Raw genomic sequence first — 15,012 nt, 5'->3', positions numbered from 1 at the left:
ACTCTGACTCTCAGCTCCCACTCTTTTTAAATCTCCGCTCTGACTCTCAGCTCTCACTCTTGATAAATCTCCGCTCTGACCCTCAGCTCCCGCTCTTTTTAAATCTCCGCTCTGACTCTCAGCTCCCACTCTTTATAAATTTCCGCTCTGACTCTCAGCTCCCGCTCTTTTTAAATCTCCGCTCTGACTCTCAGCTCCCGCTCTGTTTAAATCTCCGCCCTGACTCTCAGCTTCCACTCTTTTTTAATCTCCGTTCTGACACTCAGCTCCCGCTCTTTTTAAATCTCCGCTCCGACTCTCAGCTCCCGCTCTTTATAAATCTCCACTCTGACTGTCAGCTCCCGCTCTTTTTAAATCTCCGCTCCGACTCTCAGCTCCCACTCTTTTTAAACCTCCACTCTGACTCTCAGCTCTCGCTCTTTCTAAATCTCCGCTCCGACTCTCAGCTCCCGCTCTTTATAAATCTCCGCTCTGACTCTCAGCTCCCACTCATTATAAATGTCCGCTCTGACTCTCAGGTCCCGCTCTTTTAAAATCTCCGCTCTGACTCTCAGCTCCCGCTCTTTTTAAATCTCGGCTCTGACTCTCAGCTCCCGCTCTTTTTAAATCTCCGCTCTGACCCACAGCTCCCACTCTTTTTAAATCTCCACTCTGACTCTCAGCTCTCGCTCTTTTTAAATCTCCGCTCTGACTCTCAGCTCCCGCTCTGTTTAAATCTCCGCTCTGACTCTCAGCTCCCGCTTTGTTTAAATCTCCGCTCTGACTCTCAGCTCCCGCTCTGTTTAAATCTCCACTCTGACTCTCAGCTCCCGCTCTGTTTAAATCTCCGCTCTGACACTCAGCTCCCGCTCTTTATAAATCTCCGCTTTGACACTCAGCTCCCGCTCTTTTTTAATCTCCGTTCTGACACTCTGCTCCCGCTCTGTTTAAATCTCCGCCCTGACTCTCAGCTCCCGCTCTTTATAAATCTCCGCTTTGACACTCAGCTCCCGCTCTTTTTTAATCTCCGTTCTGACACTCAGCTCCCGCTCTGTTTAAATCTCCGCCCTGACTCTCAGCTTCCACTCTTTTTTAATCTCCGTTCTGACACTCAGTTCCCGCTCTTTTTAAATCTCCACTCCGACTCGCAGCTTCTGCTCTTTATAAATCTCCACTCTGACTCTCAGCTCCCACTCTTTTTAAATCTCCGCTCTGACTCTCAGCTCTCACTCTTGATAAATCTCCGCTCTGACCCTCAGCTCCCGCTCTTTTTAAATCTCCGCTCTGACTCTCAGCTCCCACTCTTTATAAATTTCCGCTCTGACTCTCAGCTCCCGCTCTTTTTAAATCTCCGCTCTGACTCTCAGCTCCCGCTCTTTTTAAATCTCCGCTCTGACTCTCAGCTCTCACTCTTTATAAATCTCCGCTCTGACCCTCAGCTCCCGCTCTTTCTAAATCTCCGCTCTGACTCTCAGCTCCCGCTCTTTTAAAAATCTCCGCTCTGACTCTCGGCTCCCGCTCTTTTTAAATCTCCACTCTGACTCTCAGCTCCCGCTCTTTTTAAATCTCCGCTCTGACTCTCAGCTCCCACTCTTTATAAATGTCCGCTCTGACTCTCAGGTCCCGCTCTTTTTAAATCTCCGCTCTGACTCTCAGCTCCCGCTCTTTTTAAATCTCCGCTCTGACTCTCAGCTCCCGCTCTTTTTAATTCTCCGCTCTGACCCACAGCTCCCACTCTTTTTAAATCTCCACTCTGACTCTCAGCTCTCGCTCTTTCTAAATCTCCGCTCTGACTCTCAGCTCCCGCTCTTTTTAAATCTCCGCTCTGACTCTCAGCTCCCGCTCTGTTTAAATCTGCGCTCTGACACTCAGCTCCCGCTCTTTATAAATCTCCGCTTTGACACTCAGCTCCCTCTCTTTTTTAATCTCCGTTCTGACACTCAGCTCCCGCTCTGTTTAAATCTCCGCCCTGACTCTCAGCTCCCACTCTTTTATAAATCTCCGCTTTGACACTCAGCTCCCGCTCTTTTTTAATCTCCATTCTGACACTCAGTTCCCGCTCTGTTTAAATCTCCGCCCTGACTCTCAGCTTCCACTCTTTTTTAATCTCCGTTCTGACACTCAGTTCCCGCTCTTTTTAAATCTCCGCTCCGACTCGCAGCTCCTGCTCTTTATAAATCTCCACTCTGACGCTCAGCTCCCACTCTTTTTAAATCTCCGCTCTGACTCTCAGCTCTCACTCTTTATAAATCTCCGCTCTGACCCTCAGCTCCCGCTCTTTTTAAATCTCCGCTCTGACTCTCAGCTCCCGCTCTTTTTAAATGTCCGCTCTGACTCTCAGCTCCCACTCTTTATAAATTTCCGCTCTGACTCTCAGCTCCCGCTCTTTTTAAATCTCCGCTCTGACTCTCAGCTCCCGCTCTTTTTAAATCTCCGCTCTGACTCTCAGCTCTCACTCTTTATAAATCTCCGCTCTGACCCTCAGCTCCCGCTCTTTCTAAATCTCCGCTCTGACTCTCAGCTGCCGCTCTTTTTAAATCTCCGCACCGATTCTCAGCTCCTGCTCTTTTTAAATCTCCACTCTGACTCTCAGCTCCCGCTCTTTTTAAATCTCCGCTCTGACTCTCAGCTCCCACTCTTTATAAATGTCCGCTCTGACTCTCAGCTCCCGCTCTTTTTAAATCTCCGCTCTGACTCTCAGCTCCCGCTCTTTTAAAATCTCCGCTCTGACTCTCAGCTCCCGCTCTTTTTAAATCTCCGCTCTGACCCACAGCTCCCACTCTTTTTAAATCTCCACTCTGACTCTCAGCTCTCGCTCTTTCTAAATCTCCGCTCTGACTCTCAGCTCCCGCTCTTTTTAAATCTCCGCTCTGACTCTCAGCTCCCGCTCTTTTATAATCTCCGCACTGACTCTCAGCTCCCGCTCTTTTTAAATCTCCGCTCTGACCCACAGCTCCCACTCTTTTTAAATCTCCACTCTGACTCTCAGCTCCCGCTCTTTTTAAATCTCCGCTCTGACTCTCAGCTCCCGCTCTTTTTAAATCTCCGCTGACTCTCAGCTCCCGCTCTTTTAAAATCTCCGCTCTGACTCTCAGCTCCCGCTCTTTTTAAATCTCCGCTCTGACCCACAGCTCCCACTCTTTTTAAATCTCCACTCTGACTCTCAGCTCCCGCTCTTTTTAAATCACCGCTCTGACACTCAGCTCCCGCTCTTTATAAATCTCCGCCCTGACTCTCAGCTTCCACTCTTTTTCAATCTCCGTTCTGACACTCAGTTCCCGCTCTTTATAAATCTCCGCTCCGACACGCAGCTCCTGCTCTTTATAAATCTCCGCTCTGACTCTCAGCTCCCGCTCTTTTATAATCTCCGCACTGACTCTCAGCTCCCGCTCTTTTTAAATCTCCGCTCTGACCCACAGCTCCCACTCTTTTTAAATCTCCACTCTGACTCTCAGCTCCCGCTCTTTTTAAATCTCCGCTCTGACTCTCAGCTCCCGCTCTTTTTAAATCTCCGCTGACTCTCAGCTCCCGCTCTTTTAAAATCTCCGCTCTGACTCTCAGCTCCCGCTCTTTTTAAATCTCCGCTCTGACCCACAGCTCCCACTCTTTTTAAATCTCCACTCTGACTCTCAGCTCCCGCTCTTTTTAAATCTCCGCTTTAACTCCCAGCTCCCGCTCTTTACAAATCTCCGCTCCGACTCTCAGCTCCCGCTCTGTTTAAATCTCCGCTCTGACACTCAGCTCCCGCTCTTTATAAATCTCCGCTTTGACACTCATGTCCCGCTGTTTCTTAATCTCTGTTCTGACACTCAGCTCCCGCTCTGTTTAAATCTCCGCCCTGACTCTCAGCTCCCGCTCTTTATAAATCTCCGCTTTGACACTCAGCTCCCGCTCTTTTTTAATCTCCGTTCTGACACTCAGCTCCCGCTCTGTTTAAATCTCCGCCCTGACTCTCAGCTTCCACTCTTTTTCAATCTCCGTTCTGACACTCAGTTCCCGCTCTTTATAAATCTCCGCTCCGACACGCAGCTCCTGCTCTTTATAAATCTCCACCCTGACTCTCAGCTCCCGCTCTTTATAAATCCCCGCTTTGACACTCAGCTCCCGCTCTTTTTTAATCTCCGTTCTGACACTCAGCTCCCGCTCTGTTTAAATCTCCGCCCTGACTCTCAGCTTCCACTCTTTTTTAATCTCCGTTCTGACACTCAGTTCCCGCTCTTTTTAAATCTCCACTCCGACTCGCAGCTTCTGCTCTTTATAAATCTCCACTCTGACTCTCAGCTCCCACTCTTTTTAAATCTCCGCTCTGACTCTCAGCTCCCGCTCTTTTTAAATCTCCGCTCTGACTCTCAGCTCCCACTCTTTATAAATTTCCGCTCTGACTCTCAGCTACCGCTCTTTTTAAATCTCCGCTCTAACTCTCAGCTCCCGCTCTTTTTAAATCTCCGCTCTGACTCTCAGCTCCCGCTCTTTTTAAATCTGCGCTCTGACCCACAGCTCCCACTCTTTTTAAATCTCCACTCTGACTCTCAGCTCCCGCTCTTTTTAAATCTCCACTCTGACTCTCAGCTCCCGCTCTTTTTAAATATCCGCTCTGACTCTCAGCTCCCGCTCTTTTAAAATCTCCGCTCTGACTTTCAGCTCCCGCTCTTTTATAATCTCCGCACTGACTCTCAGCTCCCGCTCTTTTTAAATCTCCGCTCTGACCCACAGCTCCCACTCTTTTTAAATCTCCACTCTGACTCTCAGCTCCCGCTCTTTTTAAATCTCCGCTCTGACTCTCAGCTCCCGCTCTTTTTAAATCTCTGCTGACTCTCAGCTCCCACTCTTTTAAAATCTCCGCTCTGACTCTCAGCTCCCGCTCTTTTTAAATCTACGCTCTGACCCACAGCTCCCACTCTTTTTAAATCTCCACTCTGACTCTCAGCTCCTGCGCTTTTTAAATCTCCGTTCTGACTCTCAGCTCCCGCTCTTTTTAAATCTCCGCTTTAACTCCCAGCTCCCGCTCTTTATAAATCTCCGCTCCGACTCTCAGCTCCCGCTCTGTTTAAATCTCCGCTCTGACACTCAGCTCCCGCTCTTTATAAATCTCCGCTTTGACACTCATGTCCCGCTCTTTTTTAATCTCTGTTCTGACACTCAGCTCCCGCTCTGTTTAAATCTCCGCCCTGACTCTCAGCTCCCGCTCTTTATAAATCTCCGCTTTGACACTCAGCTTCCACTCTTTTTCAATCTCCGTTCTGACACTCAGTTCCCGCTCTTTATAAATCTTCGCTCCGACACGCAGCTCCTGCTCTTTATAAATCTCCACCCTGACTCTCAGCTCCCGCTCTTTATAAATCTCCGCTTTGACACTCAGCTCTTTTTTAATCTCCGTTCTGACACTCAGCTCCCGCTCTGTTTAAATCTCCGCCCTGACTCTCAGCTTCCACTCTTTTTTAATCTCTGTTCTGACACTCAGTTCCCGCTCTTTTTAAATCTCCACTCCGACTCGTAGCTTCTGCTCTTGATAAATCTCCGCTCTGACTCTCAGCTCCCGCTCTTTTTAAATCTCCGCTCCGACTCTCAGCTCCCGCTCTTTTTAAATCTCCACTCTGACTCTCAGCTCCCGCTCTTTTTAAATCTCCGCTCTGACTCTCAGCTCCCACTCTTTATAAATGTCCGCTCTGACTCTCAGGTCCCGCTCTTTTTAAATCTCCGCTCTGACTCTCAGCTCCCGCTCTTTTTAAATCTCCGCTCTGACTCTCAGCTCCCGCTCTTTTTAAATCTCCGCTCTGACCCACAGCTCCCACTCTTTTTAAATCTCCACTCTGACTCTCAGCTCTCGCTCTTTCTAAATCTCCGCTCTGAATCTCAGCTCCCGCTCTTTTTAAATCTCCGCTCTGACTCTCAGCTCCCGCTCTGTTTAAATCTCCGCTCTGACACTCAGCTCCCGCTCTTTATAAATCTCCGCTTTGACACTCAGCTCCCGCTCTTTTTTAATCTCCGTTCTGACACTCAGCTCCCGCTCTTTTTAAATCTCCACTCTGACTCTCAGCTCCCGCTCTTTTTAAATCTCCGCTCTGACTCTCAGCTCCCACTCTTTATAAATGTCCGCTCTGACTCTCAGGTCCCGTTCTGTTTAAATCTCCGCCCTAACTCTCAGCTCCCGCTCTTTATAAATCTCCGCTTTGACACTCAGCTCCCGCTCTTTTTTAATCTCCGTTCTGACACTCAGCTCCCGCTCTGTTTAAATCTCCGCCCTGACTCTCAGCTTCCACTCTTTTTTAATCTCCGTTCTGACACTCAGTTCCCGCTCTTTATAAATCTCCGCTCCGAAACGCAGCTCCTGCTCTTTATAAATCCCCACTCTGACTCTCAGCTCCCACTCTTTTTAAATCTCCGCTCTGACTCTCAGCTCCCTCTCTTTATAAATCTCCGCTCTGACTCTCAGCTCCCGCTCTTTTTAAATCTCCGCTCTGACTCTCAGCTCCCGCTCTTTTAAAATCTCCGCTCTGACTCTCAGCTCCCGCTCTTTTTAAATCTCCGCTCTGACCCACAGCTCCCACTCTTTTTAAATCTCCACTCTGACTCTCAGCTCCCGTTCTTTTTAAATCTCCGCTCTGACTCTCAGCTCCCGCTCTTTTAAAATCTCCACTCTGACTCTCAGCTCCCGCTCTTTTTAAATCTCCGCTCTGACTCTCAGCTCCCGCTCTTTTAAAATCTCCGCTCTGACTCTCAGCTCCCGCTCTTTTTAAATCTCCGCTGACTCTCAGCTCCCGCTCTTTTAAAATCTCCGCTCTGACTCTCAGCTCCCGCTCTTTTTAAATCTCCGCTCTGACCCACAGCTCCCACTCTTTTTAAATCTCCACTCTGACTCTCAGCTCCCGCTCTTTTTAAATCTCCGCTTTAACTCCCAGCTCCCGCTCTTTACAAATCTCCGCTCCGACTCTCAGCTCCCGCTCTGTTTAAATCTCCGCTCTGACACTCAGCTCCCGCTCTTTATAAATCTCCGCTTTGACACTCATGTCCCGCTGTTTCTTAATCTCTGTTCTGACACTCAGCTCCCGCTCTGTTTAAATCTCCGCCCTGACTCTCAGCTCCCGCTCTTTATAAATCTCCGCTTTGACACTCAGCTCCCGCTCTTTTTTAATCTCCGTTCTGACACTCAGCTCCCGCTCTGTTTAAATCTCCGCCCTGACTCTCAGCTTCCACTCTTTTTCAATCTCCGTTCTGAAACTCAGTTCCCGCTCTTTATAAATCTCCGCTCCGACACGCAGCTCCTGCTCTTTATAAATCTCCACCCTGACTCTCAGCTCCCGCTCTTTATAAATCCCCGCTTTGACACTCAGCTCCCGCTCTTTTTTAATCTCCGTTCTGACACTCAGCTCCCGCTCTGTTTAAATCTCCGCCCTGACTCTCAGCTTCCACTCTTTTTTAATCTCCGTTCTGACACTCAGTTCCCGCTCTTTTTAAATCTCCACTCCGACTCGCAGCTTCTGCTCTTTATAAATCTCCACTCTGACTCTCAGCTCCCACTCTTTTTAAATCTCCGCTCTGACTCTCAGCTCCCGCTCTTTTTAAATCTCCGCTCTGACTCTCAGCTCCCACTCTTTATAAATTTCCGCTCTGACTCTCAGCTACCGCTCTTTTTAAATCTCCGCTCTAACTCTCAGCTCCCGCTCTTTTTAAATCTCCGCTCTGACTCTCAGCTCCCGCTCTTTTTAAATCTGCGCTCTGACCCACAGCTCCCACTCTTTTTAAATCTCCACTCTGACTCTCAGCTCCCGCTCTTTTTAAATCTCCACTCTGACTCTCAGCTCCCGCTCTTTTTAAATATCCGCTCTGACTCTCAGCTCCCGCTCTTTTAAAATCTCCGCTCTGACACTCAGCTCCCGCTCTTTTATAATCTCCGCACTGACTCTCAGCTCCCGCTCTTTTTAAATCTCCGCTCTGACCCACAGCTCCCACTCTTTTTAAATCTCCACTCTGACTCTCAGCTCCCGCTCTTTTTAAATCTCCGCTCTGACTCTCAGCTCCCGCTCTTTTTAAATCTCTGCTGACTCTCAGCTCCCACTCTTTTAAAATCTCCGCTCTGACTCTCAGCTCCCGCTCTTTTTAAATCTACGCTCTGACCCACAGCTCCCACTCTTTTTAAATCTCCACTCTGACTCTCAGCTCCCGCTCTTTTTAAATCACCGCTCTGACTCTCAGCTCCTGCGCTTTTTAAATCTCCGTTCTGACTCTCAGCTCCCGCTCTTTTTAAATCTCCGCTTTAACTCCCAGCTCCCGCTCTTTATAAATCTCCGCTCCGACTCTCAGCTCCCGCTCTGTTTAAATCTCCGCTCTGACACTCAGCTCCCGCTCTTTATAAATCTCCGCTTTGACACTCATGTCCCGCTCTTTTTTAATCTCTGTTCTGACACTCAGCTCCCGCTCTGTTTAAATCTCCGCCCTGACTCTCAGCTCCCGCTCTTTATAAATCTCCGCTTTGACACTCAGCTTCCACTCTTTTTCAATCTCCGTTCTGACACTCAGTTCCCGCTCTTTATAAATCTTCGCTCCGACACGCAGCTCCTGCTCTTTATAAATCTCCACCCTGACTCTCAGCTCCCGCTCTTTATAAATCTCCGCTTTGACACTCAGCTCTTTTTTAATCTCCGTTCTGACACTCAGCTCCCGCTCTGTTTAAATCTCCGCCCTGACTCTCAGCTTCCACTCTTTTTTAATCTCTGTTCTGACACTCAGTTCCCGCTCTTTTTAAATCTCCACTCCGACTCGTAGCTTCTGCTCTTGATAAATCTCCGCTCTGACTCTCAGCTCCCGCTCTTTTTAAATCTCCGCTCCGACTCTCAGCTCCCGCTCTTTTTAAATCTCCACTCTGACTCTCAGCTCCCGCTCTTTTTAAATCTCCGCTCTGACTCTCAGCTCCCACTCTTTATAAATGTCCGCTCTGACTCTCAGGTCCCGCTCTTTTTAAATCTCCGCTCTGACTCTCAGCTCCCGCTCTTTTTAAATCTCCGCTCTGACTCTCAGCTCCCGCTCTTTTTAAATCTCCGCTCTGACCCACAGCTCCCACTCTTTTTAAATCTCCACTCTGACTCTCAGCTCTCGCTCTTTCTAAATCTCCGCTCTGAATCTCAGCTCCCGCTCTTTTTAAATCTCCGCTCTGACTCTCAGCTCCCGCTCTGTTTAAATCTCCGCTCTGACACTCAGCTCCCGCTCTTTATAAATCTCCGCTTTGACACTCAGCTCCCGCTCTTTTTTAATCTCCGTTCTGACACTCAGCTCCCGCTCTTTTTAAATCTCCACTCTGACTCTCAGCTCCCGCTCTTTTTAAATCTCCGCTCTGACTCTCAGCTCCCACTCTTTATAAATGTCCGCTCTGACTCTCAGGTCCCGTTCTGTTTAAATCTCCGCCCTAACTCTCAGCTCCCGCTCTTTATAAATCTCCGCTTTGACACTCAGCTCCCGCTCTTTTTTAATCTCCGTTCTGACACTCAGCTCCCGCTCTGTTTAAATCTCCGCCCTGACTCTCAGCTTCCACTCTTTTTTAATCTCCGTTCTGACACTCAGTTCCCGCTCTTTATAAATCTCCGCTCCGAAACGCAGCTCCTGCTCTTTATAAATCCCCACTCTGACTCTCAGCTCCCACTCTTTTTAAATCTCCGCTCTGACTCTCAGCTCCCTCTCTTTATAAATCTCCGCTCTGACTCTCAGCTCCCGCTCTTTTTAAATCTCCGCTCTGACTCTCAGCTCCCGCTCTTTTAAAATCTCCGCTCTGACTCTCAGCTCCCGCTCTTTTTAAATCTCCGCTCTGACCCACAGCTCCCACTCTTTTTAAATCTCCACTCTGACTCTCAGCTCCCGTTCTTTTTAAATCTCCGCTCTGACTCTCAGCTCCCGCTCTTTTAAAATCTCCGCTCTGACTCTCAGCTCCCGCTCTTTTAAAATCTCCGCTCTGACTCTCAGCACCCGCTCTTTATAAATCTCCGCTCTCCGCTCTGACTCTCAGCTCCCGCTCATTTTAAATCTCCGCTCTGACTCTCAGCTCCTGCTCTTTTTAAATGTCCGCTCTGACTCTCAGCTCCTGCTCTTTTTAAATCTGCGCTCTGACACTCAGCTCCCACTCTTTTTAAATCTCCGCACTGACTCTCAGCTCCCGCTCTTTTTAAATGTCCGCTCTGACTCTCAGCTCCCTCTCTTTATAAATCTCCGCTCTGACTCTCAGCTCCCGCTCTTTTTAAATGTCCACTCTGACTCTCAGCTCCCGCTCTTTTTAAATGTCCGCTCTGACTCTCAGCTCCCTCTCTTTATAAATCTCCGCTCTGACTCTCAGCTCCCACTCTTTTTAAATCTCCGCACTGACTCTCAGCTCCCGCTCTTTTTAAATGTCTGCTCTGACTCTCAGCTCCCTCTCTTTATAAATCTCCGCTCTGACTCTCAGCTCCCTCTCTTTTTAAATGTCCGCTCTGACTCTCAGCTCCCTCTCTTTATAAATCTCCGCTCTGACTCTCAGCTCCCTCTCTTTATAAATCTCCGCTCTGACACTCAGCTCCCGCTCTGTTTAAATCTCCGCCCTGACTCTCAGCTTCCACTCTTTTTTAATCTCCGTTCTCACACTCAATTCCCGCTCTTTTTGAATCTCCGCTCCGACTCGCAGCTCCTGCTCTTTATAAATCTCCGCTCTGACTCTCAGCTCTCACTCTTTATAAATCTCCGCTCTGACCCTCAGCTCCCGCTCTTTTTAAATCTCCGCTCTGACTCTCAGCTCCCGCTCTTTTTAAATCTCCGCTCTAACTCTCAGTTCCCGCTCTTTTAAAATCTCCGCTCTGACTCTCAGCTCCCGCTCTTTTTAAATCTCCGCTCTGACCCACAGCTCCCACTCTTTTTAAATCTCCTCTCTGACTCTCAGCTCCCGCTCTTTTTAAATCACCGCTCTGACTCTCAGATCCTGTGCTTTTTAAATCTCCGCTCTGACTCTCAGCTCCCTCTCTTTTTAAATCTCCGCTTTAACTCCCAGCTCCCGCTCTTTATAAATCTCCGCTCCGACTCTCAGCTCCCGCTCTTTTTAAATCTCCACTCTGACTCTCAGCTCGCACTCTTTTTAAATCTCCACTCTGACTCTCAGCTCTCGCTCTTTTTAAATCTCTGCTCTGACTCTCAGCTCCCGCTCTTTTAAAATCTCCGCTCTGACTCTCAGCACCCGCTCTTTATAAATCTCCGCTCTCCGTCTGACTCTCAGCTCCCGCTCGTTTTAAATCTCCGCTCTGTCTCTCAGCTCCTGCTCTTTTTAAATGTCCGCTCTGACTCTCAGCTCCTGCTCTTTTTACATCTCCGCTCTGACACTCAGCTCCCTCTCTTTATAAATCTCCGCTCTGACTCTCAGCTCCCGCTCTTTTTAAATGTCCGCTCTGACTCTCAGCTCCCGCTCTTTTTCAATGTCCGCTCTGACTCTCAGCTCCCGCTCTTTTTAAATCTCCACTCTGACTCTCATCTCCCGCTCTTTTTAAATCTCCGCCCTGACTCTCAGCTCCCTCTCTTTTTAAATCACCGCTCTGACCCACAGCTCCCACTCTTTTTAAATCTCCGCTCTGACTCTCAGCTCCCTCTCTTTATAAATCTCCGCTCTGACTCTCAGCTCCCGCTCTTTTTAAATCTCCGCTCTGACTCTCAGCTCCCGCTCTTTTAAAATCTCCGCTCTGACTCTCAGCTCCCGCTCTTTTTAAATCTCCGCTCTGACCCACAGCTCCCACTCTTTTTAAATTTCCACTCTGACTCTCAGCTCACGCTCTTTTTAAATCACCGCTCTGACTCTCAGCTCCTGCGCTTTTTAAATCTCCGCTCTGACTCTCAGCTCCCGCTCTTTTTAAATCTCCGCTTTAACTCTCAGCTCCCGCTCTTTATAAATCTCCGCTCTGACTCTCAGCTCCCGCTATTTTTAAATGTCCGCTCTGACTCTCAGCTCCCGCTCTTTTTAAATCTCCGCTCTGACTCTCAGCTCCCTCTCTTTATAAATCTCCGCTCTGACTCTCAGCTCCCGCTCTTTTAAAATCTCCGCACTGACTCTCAGCTCCCGCTCTTTTTAAATGTCCGCTCTGACTCTCAGCTCCCGCTCTTTATAAATCTCCGCTTTGACACTCAGCTCCTGCTCTTTTTTAATCTCCGTTCTGTCACTCAGCTCCCGCTCTGTTTAAATCTCCGCCCTGACTCTCAGCTTCCACTCTTTTTTAATCTCCGTTCTGACACTCAGTTCCCGCTCTTTTTGAATCTCCGCTCCGACTCGCAGCTCCTGCTCTTTATAAATCTCCGCTCTGACTCTCAGCTCTCACTCTTTATAAATCTCCGCTCTGACCCTCACCTCCCGCTCTTTTTAAATCTCCGCTCTGACTCTCAGCTCCCGCTCTTTTTAAATCTCCGCTCTGACTCTCAGCTCCCGCTCTTTCTAAATCTCCGCTCTGACTCTCAGCTCCCGCTCTTTTAAAATCTCCGCTCTGACTCTCAGCTCCCGCTCTTTTTAAATCTCCGCTCTGACCCACAGCTCCCACTCTTTTTAAATCTCCACTCTGACTCTCAGCTCCCGCTCTTTTTAAATCACCGCTCTGACTCTCAGCTCCTGCGCTTTTTAAATCTCCGCTCTGACTCTCAGCTCCCGCTCTCATTAAATCTCCGCTTTAACACCCAGCTCCCGCTCTTTATAAATCTCCGCTCCGACTCTCAGCTCCCGCTCTTTTTAAATCTCCGCTCTGACTCTCAGCTCCCACTCTTTTTAAATCTCCACTCTGACTCTCAGCTCTCGCTCTTTTTAAATCTCTGCTCCGACTCTCAGCTCCCGCTCTTTTAAAATCTCCGCTCTGACTCTCAGCACCCGCTCTTTATAAATCTCCGCTCTCCGCTCTGACTCTCAGCTCTCGCTCGTTTTAAATCTCCGCTCTGACTCTCAGCTCCCGCTCTTTATAAATCTCCGCTCTGACTCTCAGCTCCCACTCTTTTTAAATCTCCGCACTGACTCTCGCTCCCGCTCTTTTTAAATGTCCGCTCTGACTCTCAGCTCCCTCTCTTTATAAATCTCCGCTCTGACTCTCAGCTCCCGCTCTTTTTAAATGTCCGCTCTGACTCTCAGCTCCCGCTCTTTTTAAATGTCCGCTCTGACTCTCAGCTCCCGCACAATGCCTGCAGCTGCCCCTTGAGTTCGCCCCTGGACCCTGGAACACCACCACAGTCAGTTGGGGGACCATCTTTCATGTGGATCTTCCATCTTCAGTGTCATCGACGAGGTCCACTTTCAAGCTCCAAGGTGTTCCTGGAAGTCCATATTCATTCTTCAGGAGTACCATGTTGTTTCTTCTGTGCTGGGACAGTGATGTTGGAGCCTTGTATATATAATGCCTGGATATTACGGTGGACAATGTGCCATAAAGCAAACCTTGCCATGGAATGCAGCGCTAAGCAAAATACAAGGGGCTGGATTCTCTGCCCTGCCGCACCGCATATCTGTTTCAACGGGATGCTCTGTCACACTGGCTAGTCAATGGGGTTTCCCATTGTGGGGCAACCCGACGCCGTCGGGAAACCCCCGGGCTGCAGGCCTAACCGAGTATCCCGCCGGCGCAGAATCCAGCCCAAGGTTTATTAACAAGAAGAACATAAAACTTTAACACACAAGATTACAGTTACACAGTTAAAATTAGTCTTCCAAAATATTCCCCCAAAAGACTCCCTACCTGATCAGACTCATAGGCAGTAGTACCCTTACATATGTTTAACCATAAAAATCAAGTAATATTGTCCAAGGGAAAACTGCTGTAGCTTTAATAGAAGTATGCCACATCACCTCTCGACCCCCCCCCCCCCCCCCTCCCCCCCTTACTCTGCTGTGGAAATCCAAAACATCAGAATAAGACTGTTTTTTGATGCCCCAGCCTTTTCTGGTTTAACTGGATGACTGATTTAAATTGATCTTCTCCCAGCCCAGAGCTGTGTCTGGGCAATCTCCTTCACACAGCCAACACCAAATCAACTTAACATCTCTCTTTAAATATTTGTTTACCTTTTCATCTACAATATTATTGTCCTCCACACTTCTTTGAACTCAACTTTCCAAACTAGAAACATCTTTTGTGCTTTACTTTCAGGTCGAATAAAATTTAGTAACCTTTCTTTGGTTACTTATGAAACCTTTACAAGTTGGAAACATTCCTTACACCCCATTGAAATTTTACGGTATTTACTTACACAACGCTCTGCCAGGAAAGTTTCATTACACCTTTACTCTTTCATAACTTAAACCTCCCAAACAATCTTCCCTTAGTAACCTTTTCCCAGCTTAATTGAATCATTTACACAGCCACATGCACACACATACACTCACATGAAATGAAAATGGCTTATTGTCACGAGTAGGCTTCAATGAAGTTACTGTGAAAAGCCTCTAGTCGCCACATTCCGGCGCCTGTTCGGGGAGGCTGGTACGGGAATTGAACCGTGCTGCTGGCCTGCCTTGGTCTGCTTTAAAAGCCAGCGATTTAGCCCAGTGAGCTAAACCAGCCCCTCATGCACACACAAACTGCCTCCTTCACAGAATAACTCAATATTCCCGAAAGATATTTTTAAAAGTAACATCTATTCGCACAACACACACATACTCACACTCACTCACATACACACGCATTCACACACAGAACCACTCACACAATCTCACTGTCGCACACAGACACACACAAACACAGACTCAATCTCACTCACACAGGCACACTTGCTCACTCACAGACACACGTTTAAATACACTCACACTCACTCACACACACCGACACACAACTCACTGGCTCACACACACACTCACCCACACTCACCCGGGCACACTTATGTGCACTCTCACTCACACACAGACACACAACTCACTGGCTCACACACACTCACTCTCACTCACACACAGACACACATGCACTCACTCTCACTCACGTAGACACATTTACGTGCCCTCTCACTCACACACATTTACACTTAAGTGCACTCTCATTCACACACAGACACACAAATGCACTGGCTCACACA

General features: G+C 48.3%; 1 protein-coding gene across 1 annotated transcript in view; it reads left to right on the top strand.

Annotated features, from left to right (window-relative positions):
- LOC140429126 (probable ATP-dependent RNA helicase DDX60) overlaps positions 1-15,012 on the top strand; it is a 205,073-nt gene that overhangs the window by 91,797 nt on the left and 98,264 nt on the right. The window lies entirely within an intron of this gene.

This window comes from Scyliorhinus torazame, chromosome 9, assembly GCF_047496885.1.
Source record: "Scyliorhinus torazame isolate Kashiwa2021f chromosome 9, sScyTor2.1, whole genome shotgun sequence".
In the NCBI taxonomy this organism is placed as follows: domain Eukaryota; kingdom Metazoa; phylum Chordata; class Chondrichthyes; order Carcharhiniformes; family Scyliorhinidae; genus Scyliorhinus; species Scyliorhinus torazame.
This window is presented reverse-complemented; position numbering and strand designations above follow the sequence as displayed.